The sequence below is a fragment of the Mirounga angustirostris genome, unplaced genomic scaffold (genome assembly GCF_029215605.1).
Source record: "Mirounga angustirostris isolate CCGP_5_RB_7025 unplaced genomic scaffold, mMirAng1.0.hap1 SCAF_13, whole genome shotgun sequence".
In the NCBI taxonomy this organism is placed as follows: domain Eukaryota; kingdom Metazoa; phylum Chordata; class Mammalia; order Carnivora; family Phocidae; genus Mirounga; species Mirounga angustirostris.
The window spans coordinates 89,366,817-89,386,361 of record NW_026991721.1 but is presented as its reverse complement, the minus strand read 5'-3'; the positions used below and the strand labels follow the sequence as shown (position 1 = coordinate 89,386,361).

Genomic DNA, 19,545 nt, shown 5'->3' with positions numbered 1-19,545 from the left:
TAGTCACTCCCTCTGCACGGTCTCCAAAGCCTAGGAATCTCCAGGCAGACAGCAACATGTGGCTTTGGGCTAGTTCCCGGCTGAGTGGGTGGGGGACGAAAGGGGCTGGAAATTCCTGAAGACTCAGTCTTCTGGGGAACAAATGAATCTTCTTCCTCCCGGGTCTCCTCGGCAGCTGCTGAGCTACAGAATTTATCGAAGCCCTTCACGCTTTGTGACAGACCGCTAATGAAAGAGAGGCCAAGCTTCTGCGTCTGCCGTCTTTGGTTTCTAATTTGCCCGGGATTCTACCCCCAAGAGGGGGCAAGTGACTTGGAAGCCCGAGGGCCCCACAGAGCCCTGCAGCCTGTCAGCAGGGCTTGGCTTGAAAGGCCCCTGCCGAGGGCCACCCAGGGGGCTGCTCCCAGCTCCAAGTACCTGCCAGGGATGTGAAACATGCCCTGGGATTAATGGGAACCAGATGGGCAGGACAGCCCCTCCACCTGGCCTCCACCAGAGAAATGCTCAGATTTCTGGCATTGTGGTGAAGGTTTTCTTAGGATTTCTCTAATACTGTGGGGTTTTTTGTTTTGTTTTGTTTTGTTTTGTTTTGCTCTAGGCCCGATGCCCAGGAACAGAAGCCAGGAGTCCTGGTGCTTTCTATCCAAATGTAAAGATGAGGGAAGGAGGCGGGGGTGGGGGGGACTCTTAAGGTCGCCTAGTGCAATGGTCTCAACCCAGGCCTCTCATTAGAATCACTGGGGGGCTTTTTAAAACTACCTGGGCCTGAGCCCTACCCCAGACCACTACATAAAAACCTCTCAGGAAGGAATCCAGGTGTTGTTTTATTTTAAAAGCTGCCCAGATGTTCTAATGCGCTGCCCAGGCTGGGAGCCACTGAACGCCTCCTTTAGAGAGGAGGAAAGTGGAGCCCCATTTGTAGAAGTGATAAGCCCAAGGTCACACAGTCAAGACAGGTTTCTCTGCCTCCAACTCCCAGCTGAGAGTCTGTTCTACTAGGCCTCTTCTGTGTCCCCATGACCCATTGGCCTCCAGAGTTTCTGTTGAGAATCGCAGCAGCCTTTTTTCCTCCTGCTTTGCCTATTTCTGGCCCTCCTGTCCTCCAAACCACACCTGAGTGCATCTCCTCTAGCAAGCTCTCCCTGACCACCCCAGCTCCTCTGGCTTGTCATAGTGTGGACCATATATAGTCTTGCTACTTGAAGTGTGGTCTGGGGACCAGCAGCACCAGCATCATCTGGGAGACTGTTAGAAATGCCTCAGCATGTCTCAGCTCCCGACACAGACGTACTGAATCGGAATTCTAGCAAGATCCCCAGACTAAATATTCATAAGCATACCAAAGGTGGGGAAGCGCTGATTTTGGTTGTGTAACACACACCCTCTATCAGATTCCTCTGTGTAGATTTTTGTCTCGACAATAACATTGCCTTCTTCCTGAGAAGGGGGCCCATGTATTACATCTTACACAGAGCACGTAACAACAGAGCACAATGTTAGGCATGCAGCAGGTGGTTCTTATTTTTTGGTTGACCAGAAACTGTGTCTCCCAGCTGTCTGGGGTGCGGACATCTCGGAAGGGTGGACATGGAGTCGGGAAATGGTCAGCTCTTCAAGCTGAGTCCATAGCAGGCCAGCAGGGGCCCTGTTGACCAGGGGAAGGCATCTCAGCTGCTGGGTAGGGTAGGGGGGTACTCCCACAGTGGAGGGAGCCCGGAAATAAGGACAGAAGTGAGTACCTTCTCATCTCTAGCTCTAGACCCCTACCCTCCTCAGCCACTGACCCACTGCATGATCTGGGCAGAGAATGCGACTTTGTGCTCCAGCATCCTTTTCCCCCAAATGGGAATGATAGTGTCTGCTCCATAGCCCTTCTGGGGTCACCTTGAATTTGGGGCACCTAATTTTGAATGAGGAGCAAGTAAGATAATGGACGTGAATGCACTTTGCTACCTCCAGTCCCATTTACTTATGAGGCCAGTTTCTTATTCTTCCCGTTCCCATTTTCTGGATGAGCAAACTGAGATTTCATTTTCAGCCCCCTGCTTTCAGGATCTGGGTCAAATTTAAGCAGAAATAGTTACCCCTGGTGCTGCAGCTGGAGGCTCCATGGAGAAGGGGGTGCTCATAAAGGAACAGAACAAATGTTGCCCAGGCCAGAGCATGGAGTTAGCCTGACCTGGTCCTAATGGGAGAGGAGATGAAGGTGGGAAGGAAGACTGGAACCTTAAATCACTTTTGCAAAAAAATGGCTGCTCACCACTAACACGTCACCCGGTGCTCATTAAATGTGTAAGCACCTTCACCGGAGGCCTGTGCCGTCTGGATGCTTTATCCTTTGCCCAATAACCGTTAATCAGCCCTCAGAAGCGCGAGCCCTGTGAGGGCTGGGTCTTGCCTGGCAACCACAATCTGTTCCTATTTCATCTAAAAAATAAAATGGATAGGATGTTGTGTTTCTCCTCCACCCCCAGCATGAAAGAGTGAAGGATCAGAGCCCCCTCCCAACTCCCACCCCCACCCCTTGATGAAAAATTAACCAGCTGTGCAGAGTGAATGAATCCCTAAAGGGGAATGAGGTCTCTGATGCGAGCTGGGCTGGGTTCTGGGAGCTCCAGAAATCCTCCTGGTCGTTAATTCTCCAGCCCCTGGATCCTTGGAACAGCCTCAGACAGGTGTGTGCAGCATGCTAATTGGCCACTCCTCCTGCACCAGCTGTGCCCAGCAACTGGGGGGGCTGAGAAGACCCTGGACGGGGTTCTGATGTGATGCCATCCCTGTGTGCTTTGGGGGAAACTGGAGTAGCTTAAAGCACACTCCTGGTTTCCCTGGGTCTCCATTTACTCTTCTGTGGGCTTCCTGATGACAGAGGCAGAGGCTTCATTTGTATCTGAGACCCAGTACCTAATAGGATTGGACACATAGCAGTGATTGTAATGAATGAAGGAAGATGTGGGTGAGCGAGTGCGTGAGTAAGCTAGGGCTTGACCATGAGCCAAGAGTCTACTCCACAAGCTCACTCAGCCCCTGGGATGCCATTCATCCATTCACTCATTCATTCAGTGGGTCAATAAACATTTATTAAGCAGCGTGGTTATTTACAAAGAGCACATGGCTCATTCACTCAATTACTTTCATTCATTCATTCAACAAACACTAGGTACCAGCCTTGTCCTAGGGATACACACGTAGCATGCTCATTCTCTGCTCTCGAGATGCTAACCTTACAGTGGGGGAAGCAGATGGTAAGCTGAAAACAAGTGTGTGAGACCAGCCTTGAGAGTGAATTCCTGAGGGAGCCCAGAGGAGGGCACCCAACTCCACTGAGGGGATAGGGGGTTTCCGTGGGGGCTGGGGGGTGGAGCGGTGACACCTGAGTTGAGCCTGGAATGGGGGGGACAGGAGTGAACCAGGCAAAGCTGGTGGAAGAAGGGAGTTTCTGGCAGAGGGAGCGGAGGCCAACACCAGTATCACCCTAGTGGTAGAGCTAGAACATGGAGGGCGAATCTTCCCGCTCCACACTGGGCAGCCCCATTTTGTCCAGATGCTTAGGTCAGGTGTCATCAGATCTCTGGGCCTCACTTTCTCAAATATAAAACAGGAGGCAGGTGGGGGGGCCCTAGGGTTCCCTGCCCCGCACACTGGGGGCTTACAATGGGCTCTCTTCCAAGCACTGGTTGGGCACACTGGGGAGCAACTTGGAGGACAGACCGGCTGGACCCTACTCTGATGCCCCTCAGCTCTGGACTCTTTCTCCCTCATTCCACTACAGGCCAGGGCAGCCACGCCGGAGTGTGGCTGGTGGTCTCTCAGGACCAACGTATTCAGAGCCCTATCTGCTAGAGCAGGGACTGAGTCATCCTTCCAAGTCTTAGGCTAGCCACTGCGGGAAACAGTAGGGCCATTCCTCAAAAAGCTCAACAGAGTTTCCACGTGGCCCAGCAATTCCACTCTGAGATATACACCCAAACGAATGGAATACAGAGACTCTAAAATACACTCGTGTCATATGTACGTAATGACAGAAGCATTATCCACAAGAGCCCAAAGGTGGAAACAACCAGCGTCCATCAGCGGATGAATGAATAAACAAGATGTAGGGTATCAGTAGGCTCTAGTGCCTACTACAACATGGATGAACCCTGAAAACATGACGCTAAGTGAAAAAAAGCTAGACCCGGAAGACCAGATATTATATTATAGAATTCCACTTACATGAAATGTCTAGAAGAGGCACGTTCATAAAGACAGAAAGCAGATCTGAGGTTCCCAGGAGTTGGGAGGATAGCAGGGATGGGGAGTTATTGCTTAAAAGATACGGAGTTTCCATTTGTGGTGACGGAAAATTCTTGGAAACAGGGGTGATGGTTGCACAAAAGTACGGATGCAATTGATGCCACTGAATTGTACACTTAAAAATGGTTAAAAGGGCATATTTTATGTTATATACGTGACCACGATTTTTTAAAAAAAGAATCGTAGGCTAGCTTTTGTGGAAGACCAACCAATCAATACTTGATCTGATAGACCCTCCCAGCCACCTCCCCACAGGCTTTTCTCCCCCCACCCCCACCCCCAGGATTTCTCCCAGCATTGAGTTCTGCCAGGCTAGCGTGTTTCATTTTTGTTTTTATTTCCTGCATCTGCATCTGCTACCACCAGAATCTATTATTGCTCTCTGGGGCTCGTGCCCCTGACAGCGATTATTTGTACATGTAAATCAGAGAGCCTGGGACAAAGCTTTAATGACAGTCTCTTTGGTGGTGTGGTGGCAGCCACGGGAGATGAGTGAGTGCCAGCCCCCGCTGGTTTCCCTTTGGTGCGTGCTCCGCGGTGGGGTGGGGGTGAGGGGCTGACCCCAGCCAGTTCAGTTTTAAGGAACTCCTTCTGACAGTAATGTTGATTCCGGGGGCACTGCTGCTGAGTCCTCTGCAGACAGGCTCCGTGTCTGAATCCCCAACTCTTACTACAAGGCCAGGCACATAGTGGGCACTCCCTTCAGGACTGTCAGAACTTAGTAGGTCTCGTCCTTAGGATGGGCAACAGCAACCCCTTTCTTTCTCCCGTCCCTTTGCTATCAGTAATGTTGAGGTCACTGAGGTCCCAGAGAGCAGGCTGGGCTTCTCTCAGACCTAAGACCGACTTACACTATCCATGACAAGTGCTTGCCTTGGAAGAGAGGAAATACAGCAGTTGGAGACCGGGGACTTTTGACCCACATTTGATGTGCACGTGAAATGTGGAAGTGGTCCAGTGCAAACAAGAACCCAGAGTGGGTACAGACTGTGGGTGTTACTGAGCTCATCTGGGGAGCAGGGGCAGTCCCTATGGACCCCATAGGTTTATTTCCAGGCCAACACCAAAGGGAAAAAGCCAAGATCGAGAACAGCACTGTTGTGCGTGGTCCCAGTTCTGTCCCAAACATATCTGTCCGGAGGCAGGTACACAAGCTCTTAACAGTAATCGCCCCTGGGGGTGGAGTGGGGGAATGGGGGATTCAGGGTCGGAAGTGGGAGGAATAGCTTTTCATATCTATACCATCTTGGGCTGCTTCAGTTCCTTACCCTCTTGGACATATGCTTTTAATTGCCTAATCCCAAAAACAAATTTTAATTTTTTTTTAGGCCAACACCATGTGTTGGAAGTGAGCAGGTGTCTGACTAATGGGGCGAGGGAGGGAAACGTGGCTCCCTCTCCCTTTGCTTTCTGTCGGTGAGGGTCTTCAGGGGGAGGTTGGAGGCATGGAGAGGAGCTCTGTCCCTCCGGAGCTCACTCAAGTGTGAGGCGTTACTCGAATTTCTTTCTCCGGGAGAGATCTTCCTTTCTCAGTAGTTCATTTCCTTGTTCTTTGTCTGGACTCTTGGACAAACAGCTCTCTGGTCTTAGATCTGAAAGAATCCCCCTCTTACACTCGGGTCTTTGTCTTTTACAAATCTTTTCAAACTTTGGAAAGAATCGGTCTTCATCAGTGACCAGCCTCAGGGAAGTTAGTTTTTATTGGGGTAGTTATAACATGCACACACACACACACACCACACACACCAAACACATATGTATGCCACACATTCACACACATACTCTCTCTCTCTCTCTCTCCCTCCCCCCCTCCCCCGGGGGAACTACAATATCTTCTCCCTTCTCCCTCTTACCTCTTATTCAAATATCTTCAAAATGGCTGTGGATATTACCTTTAATCTCATTTCCTCAGACATTGATGGAGGGAGGGAAAAAATCAGAATGTTACAGAATATTCTGAGCAGTGGAAAACTGTGTCAAGGAAGGAAGCTGTCTCCTAGGCTGAACTCCGTAGCTCCCTGCCACTAACGTTGTAATAATATTTTTCTTAAATAACAAAGCTTCCTAACATGACTATCCTACTTAACTTGTAAGTTCAGACAATCATTTCCACGTTAACTAGAGGAAATTAACACAATAAACTGAAATACAAATGATTCTTGCTAGAAGTTGTTTTGAATGTTTCTGTTAAAGAGCTAGTTGTTATCATAGTTTCATTTCCACAAGTATTTATGGACCATCTCCTTTGGGGCCTCACAGAATGTGTGGGATAGCCAGGAGTCTGAGACAAGCCCCTGCTCTTACAGAACTTGTCATCACAGTGGACAACTTTCTCTAGCTAGGTGGCCAGAGGAGAGGTCAGAAAAGAACTGACTTAGGCACGAAGAGAAAGGAGAAACCTGTGCCAAGTGGAGAAGCTGGGAGAATTGGGATCGGAGGAGAAAGAGACCTGGGAGCTGGGCCATAAAGCATATAAGGAGGTGGGATCGGGGGAAAGGGTAGGGTGGGGAGGCCAAGTGGCTGGGCATTGTGAGTGAGCAGAAAAGTATGAGCCTTTTCAACACAGTGGAAAAGTTAATGTGTGTGTTGGGCACAGTATGGTATGATGGAGTCTCCCAGCTTCTCCACTTGGCGTGCACATACCACTCTCAGAGCCAGAAAGCATTGTGGGGACCCAGACGGCCTTTGGTGGGTGCAGGGCTTCGGAGGGGGAGTTCACAGTGAGTTGGAGCAGGGGGCAAGAGGGCAGCACAAGGAAGCTGTAGCTATGGGCGGGTCCTCCCAGAGTAGGGTAGGTCCTAGGGTCAGATGTGACAATGAGCCGAAAGGAAATGAGGTCCGAGACAAGGTCACTAGATTTGGCCAGAAGGTGGCTTTCATAAAGGGCAGTTTCGGAGCCCGAGCCAACACAAGTGATCCCCTTCCTGACCAGCCATAACCTCTCTTGTCTGTATCATTTTGGCATTTGGCTTCTATTTGGTTTATTCTTTCATAGATTGCTATTTCTTATTCTTCCCTCATACACACCATGCATGATTCTCCCTCCTGCCCCCTGTGTGTGTAAGCATCTGGAGAATGTTCTCTTGTTCTCTCCAACTCCACACCAGCTAGCACGTGGGAGGCAGGCTTCTCCCTCTCGGTGAAGGACAAACCCAGGCTTTCCGGTGCTCAGGTCAAATACCTTGGGGTCATCCTGGCCTCTTTCTTTCACACTCTACAGCAATGAATTCAGAAGTCTTGGCAGACCAAACTCCTCCCCACTGTTCCCACTCTGGTCCCAGGCTCCATTATCTCTTGCCTAGAGTATTGCAGTTGGCCCCCAACCTGTCATCCTTCGTCACCCTTTTCAGCCTGTTCTCAACCCCCGCAGCCAGCCAGAGTCTTCATCTAAAATGATAATCGGATCACGCCACTCTTCTGCTCAAAAGCCTCCAATGGCCTCCATTTCATTCAGAGTGAAAATTCAGTCTTCCCGAGGCCCTACCTGCTCCCGATCCTTACCAGTCGGTTCTGCCACCTCTCCCGGCTGGCTCTGCTCCAGCCATGCTGGCCTGCTTGCTCTTCTTCCAAAACACCCCTTCTGCCCTGAACACTCTCTGGTCGCTTTAAGTCTCTTGCTCAATTGTCATCTCACCGTTGCGGCTTCCTGACCCCCCCCAGCCCCACCCCCACTTTGACGCCTAGGACTCCTTCTTCCTTTTTGTTCTGGCATATTCTTCTCCATGGCTCTTATCTCCTCCATCTGGCATTATCTCTCTCACCCAGTTAGAAGGGCATTATAAAGACAGGGAGTTTCTTCTGTTTCTTGCTATGAACCCAGTGCCTAGAACAGTGCCTGGCACATAGAAGGTGATTAATAAATATGACCTGAATGAAAGGGAAGGGAAGCTAACATTTATAGGGTACTTACTATGCAATAAGTTATATCTTAAGCAATTTTACTTATATCATTTATTCCTTACAACAATCCTCAGAGTACTATTATTTCCATGATATAGATGAGGAAACAGATCAGTATAGATATAAATCAACACTTATTATTTAAGCTGAGGATTCAGAATGGAGGCAGAGAGCAGGGAGTGAATAGATCATCTGACTTCAATTTGCTCTCCTTCATTTATCCCTAAAATAAGCACCTGAGTATGTCAGGCCCTCTGCTAGTTTCTGGGGACCTAAAATGAATAGGAAATTATATGTGATCTCCAGGCTAGTGGTGGAAACAGCGATTTAAACAAAAACTTAGAGCAATGTGATAAGTACTGTAAGGGAGGTAGGAACTCATCATGCAGAAAGTACTTAATTCTGGAGAAGTCAGAGAAGACTCCCTGGAGGAGGTGACATCTGAAGAGCATCTCTGCTGGGAGTGTTACGCATTCAAGCAAATGGCTGCTTCTGGAGGCATAAAGGCCAAACTTCTGAGCCTGGCATGTGGGGTCTTCCATAACCCGGCCTCTATACTCCTCACCAGCCTCATCTCCTGCCACCCCTTCATCAAATACACAAACTTCTCATCATTTCCTGCATCACTGTGCTATTTCCTACCCTTGCAAATGCTATTTCCTCTGTCTGGAATGCTCGCCTCTTCAGCTCTGTTTGTTTGTTTGGGCCCAGGTCAGCATCATCTCCTCCCCAGATGGACCTGGCCCTTCTTTGAGCCCCATATTACCCTCCCCATCCACTAGCTCATGGTCACATTTCTGTAACTCCCTCCAAATCATAACCCCTCTGAGGACAAATGGTTTTAATCGCTTTTGTTCTTGCTGCTGTGGGACATCATGGACCTGTCACGGGGGGACACTCAACATGGGACTGACTGTTTGGACCAAGCTGAGCCTATGCTAGAGGGGAGAAGGGTGCTTTTCAGGTTTGGGGAGACCCATGTATAGTGAGGGGGGCTAATGAGGAGCGGTTGAACAGGCCTGACTGAACAAGCTAGAAAGTGGGAGCTCGGATCCCTCAGAAGGTGGCATTGAGGACACGGAGGAGCCCCTGCACTGTGGAAATACTGATGGGGCTGATGAAGCGCCCTGCACGGGGCACCCTTACAGCTGGGCATGGGAGGTCTAGAAAGGTCAAGCCTCGTGCTGAGAGCCATGAGCCTCGGGGGCCACCTGTGCATGAGTGTCCTGGCTGGAGGCCCACGTGGAACGCTCTGGAGCCAACAGATTGGTCACGGCCTTGTGAAAACATTACTGCCTGCTCCCTGCATGCCCGGGCTGCCTGTCCCTCAGCCTGGCCACCTGAGTGGAGGGCTCTTTCTAGACTGGAATGAAGCACAGAGGGCATTAGCTAGAGGGCTGTCCCAGACTCGGGTCCAGATAAAAGCAGAATCAGAGCCTCCTTCCCTGTGCTCCCATGTGCCCTGAGAACATTTAGCCTTGGCCGTGTGCAGGAAGGTCTCCCAGGTAGCAAGCGCCAAGCTCCTGAAAGGGTAGCTGTTAGCACAGCCTCAGGGACCGAGTAAATAGTTGGAAGGAATGCATGCATGCAAGCTAAGCTGCAGGCCTCCGTCAGAAGTTCTGACGGGCCCCTGACCTTCCACTTATTCCCGCGGTCTCCTCCACCCATGAGGCGGGCCTCTGGGCCAGGCCTTGTTCTTCCCTTTCTCAGTCCTTACCTGACCATCCATTCTCAAGTCAGAAGTCGAAAAGCACCTGTCAGGTTTCCTCAGGCCAAGTTCCAATCCGGGCTCCAGTCTGAGCGAGTGACTGCCGACATCCCCTCCCTGGGCGCAGGATTCGGGACTCAGTTCATGAGCCCCTCAGCTACCTCCCTGGGCAAATGAAGAACTGGCCACTCAGGGCAGGTGAAGGGCAGGGTGGTAGAGGGAAGGTGTGCTCTACTAGGAATCAGGATAGGTGGGTTTGAATCCTGGCAACACCACTTCCTCATGACAGCATCTCTGCGCCTCAACATGTTAATCTATGAAATGGGATCAGTTACCCTCTGCCATGTTTGTCTCAAAGACTGATTGGGAGAAAGCAGGGGATGTGGACATGTTCTGGCAGTGGCACTGGCGGGTGTCTGAAGTTGTCCTGAGGGCCTCCTGGTTCCCCTCCTGGAGAGGGTGAACGAGGAACCTGAGAGCTGGGGCAGGCTGGGTCCCCTCACATCCTCCCACCTGCTTCCCTCTGGGCTTTCCTGAGCTCAGGTCCTGGGCCAGGAGTGACCTAGGTGCTCCCCCCAAAACCGCAGAGCAAGCCCAGAGGGGCCCAAAGCCTCTTAGTCTCTTCCCTGTTTCTGAGCGCCCCCCCCTCCCCTCGCCACGGCCCTGCCTTCCCCTCATTGTGGCTGGGGGTGAAGGTAGGCCCTGGCCTGGGAGACTGATGGTCTCTTTCCCCATGAAAGGCTGATGCTTGTCACCCCTGGGCTGACTGTCCAGGGTCGGGGTCACCATCCTCTGCTTCTTGCCCCTACTCTCCCTGGGGAAGGAGAGGGAGAGAGCTTGCAACAGAGCCTCAGGGCCCTCCGCTGCAGGGCAGGGTGTGGGGACAAGAAGCAGGCCGAAAGGGGTGGTTCCCATCCTCCTATTGGAATGGCCCATTTAGAAACTGCTTGGGAAGGAACAAAGCTGGCCAAGGCTTGGGCTGGAGAACTCTCTATTCCCACCCCAGTTAGCCCTCTTTGGGCCCCTCCCTATCACACTACTACTACTAACAACAGCCAACGGTGTTTGAATAAGGTAGGTTACCTAGCCTAACTGTGCTAGGCGCTGTGCTAAACACTGTGCCTGTTTGATTCTATATCGTCCTCTTTGTCCTGGGGTGTTATCGTTATTATCCCCATTTCACACGTGAGGTCACCGAGGCACAGAGGGGTCACCTGCCACGGTCCCCCAGCTGTGGACGCTGGCAAGTAGTAGGACCAAGATTCAAATCCCGGTATTTAGAATCTCAAGCCCACACTCTTAATCACTAGTCTATGAGAAGGAGAAAATGGCACGTTCATGGAACAGCCCTGCCTCCGGGTACTCAGTGTGCTTTAGGGTGGCTGGGGTGCAGGTGAGTGTGTGTGTGTGCGTGCGTGCGCGCGCGCGTGAGTGTGTGAGAGAGAAGGACTGGGGGGAGGTGGGTGCAGGGTGGGGAGGCTGGGGAAGTTGGAAATGCCTGCAGAAGCCACATATTCTTTGTCCTGATACAACCCACCTAGATCCAAACAGGCAGAGCTCTGCATTTTGTCTTGGTGGGGAAACCTGAAAGCCAAGCTCCCCCGACTCAGAATAAGCTTCCTGGGACCTGAACACATGCCTGGCACATGGCAGGCATTTAAGATTTGTTAAAGGACTCAAAGGGTGGATGGACAAATAGATGCATCTCTGACCTAGAGGTCGGAAGAAGAGGTTTGAGGCTCTAGCAGACTGCAGTGCGTTGGCCCTGGGCAAGCCTTGTCCTCCAGCTCATCCCCAGTCCCCTTCTCTGGGAAATGAAGGTGCTGCTAATAGATGCTGATTTCAGCCCTGAGCTGAAATGTGCTGCTCAAGTTGAGAATATGAGCTCGAAGGCATCAGCCTGCTCCACTAACCTCCAGGGCCCTGCTGGCTATAGCTCAGGAAGGGTTTGTTCGGAGACAGATCAGATGCAGCTAATCCAGTGCTGGGACTGCCTGAGAAAGGACCATGGCAGTAGAGACAGAAGGGCATGGAGAGAAAATGGCTCAGCCCGTCCTGGGCACCTCAGGTGCAAGATCCACCAGCCTGTATCCCCTGGGGTGAGGTGGGACCAGTCTGCCCTTCCCCTTGGATTAATCAGACATGAGGTCCTAGGCTCTCCTTCCCAAAGACCCTCCAGTAGGGACAGGGTCTCCAAAGCAGGACTGACTTCTCTTGCATGCAAGAAGGAGTGTGGCATCTGATTTCACTTCCCACGGCTGCCAGCATAAAGTCGATATTTTTTTTTTTGTGGTGCAGACAGAGTAAAAAGAAAAAAGTGTTGAATTGTTTGGCATTATCAAGGATTTCGGCTCCCCAGGACTCCTGCATAAAGAGATGGAAATATAGCTGCTGGAGCCAAGAAACACAGAGAAGTATATGAATTTATTACATATTCTCTTTCCTCCTTCCAAACAGCCCGGGAAATGTCAAAAGATCATCTATTGTTTCATCGCTGATAAAAAACCATTTGGATTTGGTGGGCTCTGGGCTTGGGGTTGAGGCAGGCAGACGGAGAGGTAGACAGAGGTGACCCCCCCCTCCGGGCAACCTTCAGGAGGCTCAGCCATCTCTCCAATTCTTCCTTTCCGGGTGTTCGTTTCACAAATGTACTCGGGCGCAGGCAAGCATGCAATTACACAGTTGCGTGCTTGTGAATGTTGAAATGCCTACTGTGTGCAAGGTTCTTTGTGTGCTGCTATGTCCCAGGGCATGGTAACAAGCTCAGGGCTACAGGGAGCTCAGGGCCTGGGGCTGACTGTGTGCTGAGCATGGTCGTGGCATCTCGGGCACAGCTAACTCTGCCTGCCTGGAGAATCCAGAGCAGGGGGTGACTCTGCTGCCTGGAGGAGATCCAGGGAAGCTTCACAGAGAAGGTGACATCTGAGCTGGACTTTGAAGGATGAGTAGACTTCCTACTGGCAGAGGAGGGGAGGAAAGGCATTGCCTGCAGAGAAGACAGCGTGGATGGCACAAGTCGAGAGGCCACATTGTGCCATCAGACCTAGAAGTTGGGCCTGGAAAGGCAGAGAATACCTGAGCCAACTCTCTGGACCTGAGCTGACCCAGACTCTGGCAATCCATGGAGTCACTGAGGCCATGTCTGTGGGTGTGAAGCTCCCACTGACCACCACCTCCCCTCCTGCCTTCAGCAAGCTGGCCTGTGGCCCAAGCTGGGCTCAAGCCTTCCAGGGAAGGAGCTGGCCTCTGGCTCACCTCCCCTGCTGCCCTCCGCTGGCTGGAGAGAGGCTGACTGTTGAGGCGCTCTGGGCCACCCCATGTACCGGTGGGGCCGTGGGGCCAAGGGGACTGGGTCAGGCCCTCCAGGGTCAAGGCGGTCTCCAAGTCAGGCCCGGTGCCAGGAGCTGTCAGTCTTGTGTACAAACAGTGCTGACAGGGGACAGAGTCGGCAGATGGGCCAGGGCCAGGGTGTTCTGGCTGAACGCCCCCTCAAAAAGAGGCCCGTATCCCCCTTCTCCATGCCCTCTCCACCTCTTTTCCCAGGAGGGCCTCAGAACTCAGGGAATGTCTGTTGTGAGAAACTCTGGAGGCAGCAGAAGCGTCCGGAACATTGTGGTTGTCCAGCTCCAACCGCAGCCCAGCAATCCACAAGCATTTCGTGGCCAGCCTATTCTTCCTTTTGTCAGACTGAAAGCTTCCCCCGTGGCTCCGCCCTGGACAGGCAGATCTGTGAGAGCCTGCTCGCTCAGAGGTCAGGCCTCTGCGCACTCCAGCCTCTCGAAGAGACCCAGGCAGAGCGGGCCCAAGCCTCAGCTTCCCTCAGCAGCCCCCTCTTGTTGCTCTTATGCTGGCTGTGGAGAACCAGGCCGATTTTCTTGTTTTTCCACACAGATGGCTGTTCCTCTACATCTTCCAAAACCTTAACCCCCAGGTAGGTAAGAGAGACCCCCAAGTCCTGAAAATAAGCATAACCCAAATCCCTTACTTTTGAGTTCTGCTTTTCTGTTTTCATTGCCTTCCCACACCTCCTTCTCTTCTGACCCGCAGACCACTCTGAGGGGTAAACAGAGCAAGCATTGCTTCACCCTCACCTTTGCAGATGAGCAAATGGGGTACCGACTGAGTGATGTGCTTGAGGCCAGACAGCTCGTCTGTGGCAGAACTGGCACTGGGCCCCAGTCTCTAGGCTTCTGGTCATAGCCCCGGCCTCCCTGGCACATCCCTGTGGTGAGCCCTTCCCTGCCCGGAGAGACCCCACACCCCGCCTCCTTCTCCCCAGTGAATCAGGGAGTTCAGTGTCATGGCTTCGAAGGTTCTTCCCCACCTCAAGGCTCCTCCTTCAGAAAATGTCCGTGTACACGTCTCTCCTTCCATTTTTGGGAAACGTTGATGGAAATGGAGGACAAAGCTGAATCTGCACTGCAGAACCTCGGAGAGAATTGGGTTCCCGCGAAGGGATGGACACGAGGAGGATGACACAGCACAGACTCGTAGATGATGCCCCTTACCACGTGAAGGGTGAGACAGCCTGTTGAGGCAGTCCTCCATGGCAGGGCACGTCGTTCATCGCCAGACCCTGTTTCCACCCTTCCTCCACACTCCCTTCCTTCCGCACTTCCCCAGGATAGAGGTAGTGCCTCTCTGAGCGAGGGGCCTCTCAGAGAACGCAGGGATGTTGTCGGGTTCTGGAAGCACCAGCCGTTGCGGGAGACTCCCCACACACGCAGGGAGCACGGCTTCGTACAGGAGCTCCACAGGCTGGTGGATGCGGAAAACAGCCCTGGGCCACCACAGAGAAGGCTGCTCAGGTGGGGCCGCTTTGAAATGGGTTTGCTTGGATAGAGACCAAGAAGAGCTGATGCCCTGGACTGTCGCCCCAGCCCCCGCCCCAAGGACACGTCTCGCCCAGCTCTGGCCCTGGAAGGAAGACTTTCCATTCCCCTTCCCTGGAAACCCCCTGACTTACGGGAAGCTGGGTGTTATCTTAAGGTCTGTAAACGGCCTGCCTGCTTTTCCAGCTGGAGCTGTTCATTCAGAGCAATTGGCACGCAGTTTTGAGCTGGAAGGGAGCATATGGTGGGGGTCCCCAGGAGTGAGCGTGTGGCAGCTCAGAAAGGAGGGGTGTGGCCTAGGGAACGAGGGGAGGGGGTCTTTGGAAAGGGGAGAGCTCCAAGCCTGCTGCCTGATTCAGGTACACCTGCTCTTGGTATCCGACAGAACAGAAGTGAGGGCTTGTGCAAATTCCTTTTACACCTTGGGTCGTGAATGCATTCTTTGCTCCTTCAACTGGCATTTTATGTCAAGAGACTTAAAAGCCCCATAAGCCTGGAGAATGTTCTCCTCTGGAGAGCTTTAGGGCACATACCCAGGCATCTGCCTTGGGGTGGGAGCGGGGATACTATCTACCCGGCACTCTTACATTCATTCATTCCCTAAATATTGACGGATTCCCTACGACGTGCCAGGTACTGGCCTAGGCCTTAGAGATACATCTCTGAAGGAAACAAAGCAAGTTCCCCGCCCTTGTGAAGCTTGCATTCTAGTGTGGAACGGCAGGCATAATATTTAAGTCAAACATGATACATAAAGAAACTGCTGAGTGTGTTCGAAGGCACGCTGACCTTGGCAACCTACAGGGTACGCGCTGTGATTTCCTTTTTTACGTGCAGGGAGACGGAGACCCCAAGGGTCTGTAAAAAGCCTGTTCCCAGAGTTAGGAAGTGGTGAAGCCCAGATTTAGACTCATCCAGCCCCATGCCTGCGGCACTCACCTTGCCTCAAAGTTAGACAAGACACCCGAGGTCATCTGAACAACCTCCCGACAATCTGAGCTGGTCACAGAGTCAGACTTGCCGAGAAGACCTAGAAAGTTGCCAGTCTGGCCTCAGCCTTTTACGGAGGAAAAATGACCCCCGGAGACGCAGTGACCTGTGTAAGGTCACACACCATTGCAGAACTGAAACCTGGAGGGCCTGGCCTGCAGGCACCCTTTCTTTCTCCTGAACTGCGCTCACTGGTCAGGTCTTCTCAGCCAGCCCACAAATATGTCCTTAAGGAGAGCCAGCCTCCTGCCAACTCTTTGCATCCCTTCCTGCCTCAGGGACCGTACCCATGGCTCAAGGCTCCCACCTGTGCCCCTGTCCCAGGTCAGAGGGCCTCGTTGTCTGGCAGGGGTGGGGGGTGGGTGGTGAGTCTCGGAGCCTCCCCGGGTGGTGATTTGTGGTGATTTGACAGTACCGGAGAGGGGGCTGCCAAACAGCATTGCCACCCCACCCCCAGCCCAAGTTTTAATGTGCTCAAAGGAATGGCTATAAACAGGTGTTAGGTGTCTTGCAGGGTCAGGAGCTAAACAGCACTCTGTCTGGAAGAAAAATTGCAGTAACAGCATCGGGGGCGACTGCAAAGGTAGAGAGGAGGGAAGAGAAGAGGCAAACTGACCGTAATGCAGTGGTTATGAGGCTTAAATTGGAGCCCAGGGCAGGCAAAGAACAGAGCCATAAATCCAGCCTCCTGAAAGAAGATTCTGGAAGTAGGAGACGCAGGCTCACTTAAAATATGTCTGAGATGAGAACCAAAGATCGTTATTTTTGAGTAAGGATATAAAATGCTAAACACTGCCTTTATTAGTCCTTTCTAAAAGCCAGGTGTAAAATACTGCCATTCCCAAGATTGTGTTTTTCGGTTTTTTTTCTTTTAATGGCAGAAATTAAAATCTCCTTAAGGGACTCCCCAAGGTGAGCCCCCAAAGCCGTTCTGCCAGAAACCCATCCCCTCATCCAAGAGGTATGGTGGCCACCCCACTAAGACTTGGATGCCCCTCCCCCCCTCCCTTGGCCCCCATTGGCACTGAATGCCCTCCTGGCAGCAGGTGGCTGAAAAGTTTTATGGGTCTACCCAAGTAGACCCTGTCTCCCACCACTTGCCAATTTGGCCGGTTGCTCCCCACTCACAAATACCTAACACGAAAGATATTCAGCCCGCTGGAGTGCGGCCAGGCAGGCCTTCCCCAGAGCAAGCGGTGCTCAGCAGATCAGCCCTCGGTGCTATCAAATGGCACTTCTGCTCCCAGTGCCCCGGCTCCCCATGCCGGCTTGCTCTCTGCCTTTCCACTCTGTCTTTCTTTCTTTCCTTTTTTCTTTTCTTTCCATCAAAGGCTGATGCTACCAGAGAAAAAGTTCATAAAAATGTTATGTCCACCATAAAACCCCTAATGTGGCATTCTGCATGATCCATGCATTAACATTAACATTTCCCAGACAGTTATTCTGAGATAATGGTCCCGGCCATAATTCAGCGGCAACGTTCCTTCGAGCAAATGTTATGGAGGAATAAATGACTTGCCGAATGTGCCGCTGCAATGGGGGTGGGGAGAGGTGAATGGCTCGGAAATGCAGACTCTGGACCTCAGAGCCCCCTGCACAGCCCGACAACGGAGTGTAGGGCTCACACCGGGTCTGACCACAGACTCTCTGTGGCCCTGGCAGGCCAGGCCCCTCTGCACCCTGCTTCTGTTTCACACCAATCCTGTCTTTCTTCTCGGTGCTCTTTTGGGAGGATAGGCCAAGGAAAAAGCTTCAAGTCATCAGGGTCGGAGGCAGAGCTGAGAGGATGAGGAGGGGCTTCGGCACTTTAACGAGCCTCCTTCTCCCCGTCCCTCCCCGTGTGGTCCCAGCACGCTTCTTGCTCGCCTCTGATAAAGCACCTATCCCCGGGTATTTGTATTATTCGTTTGCATGGCTGTGTCCCCTGTGATAACTGTGCTCCCCTTAGGAGCAGTATACACATCTTTGTCTTTTTGTGACCCAGCACAAAGCAGATGCTCAATAAATGTTGGTTGAAAGTAAGGATGCGTGGATGGACAGACGGACGGATGGATGGGTAGTTGGATGAGTGATGACAGAAAAAGATCCAGAAATGAAAGGAGACCATAGGATGAACAGGATTTGACATTAGTGATAAAGGGGGAGATGCTTCAAGTCAACATTTACTGAATATAATCATAAGGGTGTGAACCCAAATGGAACGTGGGGATCTGCTGCTATATGCACTCGTTTGACTCTTCAGGAATGGGAGGCGCGGAGGAGTTGCTGTCCACGCCAGGGCCAGAACTCTGGACCACGAGCGCAATGCTCTACTCGCCACCATCTTGCCACTAATATGCAAGACTAATCACATGCCAAAGGCCCCCTTTCTACCCTCCAGGAACTTGCTTTCTGCTGAAGGAGGCATATCAGGCACAAATACAACTCACCATAATTCAAGGCAGAACACAATGAGTGCTCCAGTGGGAAATGACTTCAGTTCAGGAAACTAAAAAGGGACACAAAAGATATGCAAAGGATAGGCCTTAGAGGATGAGCAAGACCAGAAAAGGCAAACATGGAAGGGAGGGACATTTGAAAAGAGGGATCCGTGTGAGCAAAGGCCCAGAGATGGCTGGAAACAAGAATCCCTCACAGATAGTTCATCTGTATCAGTGGGTGTTGAGTGTATGGCCCAGGGAGACCATTTGGCTATTGGGTTGGCCTTCCTCAGCGTGTGCTCTTTAATGGCTTCTTTTTCTCCCTTCTGACAAGTTGTCAGCTTGTGAGCACGTCCTTGGCCACAGTGGTCAGCTCTCTGGCTTGTGCCCGGGCTGGGCCTTTCTAGCTTCACTGGCCTTCTGAGCTCCAGCAGGAACTGCCCCCCAGGGGTGGCAGCCACACCACTGCTGTCCCTTCCCACCCCTGCCCAGTTCTGCTCACGCCCCAGGGGAAGATTAAGCAGGAGCCCCATTCCTCCCAGAAATGGGGCAAGAGGGACAGGGAATCTCTGTGAGAAGAACAGGGAAACATGTTGGCTCTTTTCCAAATGCCACATATCACGACCACTCTGATCTCTCCCAAGAGCAATTCCCCAGAATGCGGGACCAGATTTATTACGCTGGCAAAGGAGATGATGACCTCCACAATGTATTGGAAGGACCCTGGAGAGGCTTTGCCCCAATCAGAACCATCTTCCTCACTCAGGGGTTTCATCATGTCCTAGGGCTGGAAGGGGTCTTGGAGGTCAACTGGTTTAACTTGCCATGCTGTGAAAGCATCTCCAGGACACAGGCTTTCACTGTCTTCCTGGTGGAGGCAGCTCTGGGGCAGCTCTCACCGGTAGGAGTCCCTCACGTGAAGAGGAAATGTGTCTCTCTGTCACTTCCCCCTTTCTGTCCTGGTTCTGCTCTGGGCCTCACAGTGTAAGACCAATAGCTCTTCTGTGTTGTGGCGCTCTAAACATTAACAACACTCATGTCTCTCCCCTGGTCTTCTGTGCTGTGGGTAGATACCGTCCGTCAATATCCTCGCCTACCTCCCTGATGCACTCCGTAGGGTCAGTGTTCCTCTGATCAAGTTGGTAAGCGTGGCCCTCCAGCGTGGTCTAAACCATTGTCTCCTTCACCTGGACTTGTAGGAATGCAGCCTAAGATTGCAATTGCCTTTTTTTTTTTTTTTTTGGCAGCCACACCACAACAGTGGTGCCCATTGAATTTTCAGTCAAACTTCCCTCTTTTTTATTCACATGCGATGATTTGAAGCTCCATCTCCCTCACTTGTACAGCTTGCATTTTCCTCCTGCAGTAGGACTTTCTATTTCTCTTTATTCAACATCAT

General features: G+C 51.9%; 1 protein-coding gene across 13 annotated transcripts in view; it reads left to right on the top strand.

Annotated features, from left to right (window-relative positions):
- Window positions 1-19,545, top strand: part of PKNOX2 (PBX/knotted 1 homeobox 2) — a 308,095-nt gene that overhangs the window by 171,019 nt on the left and 117,531 nt on the right. For 3 of the 13 annotated variants that reach the window (XM_064577275.1, XM_054512209.2, XM_054512207.2), the window contains one exon: window positions 12,203-12,318. The exons of the other annotated variants lie outside the window; for them this stretch is intronic. The gene's annotated coding sequence lies outside the window, so the exon portion shown is untranslated. The remainder of the gene's footprint in view (window positions 1-12,202; window positions 12,319-19,545) is intronic. 13 annotated transcript variants of the gene reach the window in all.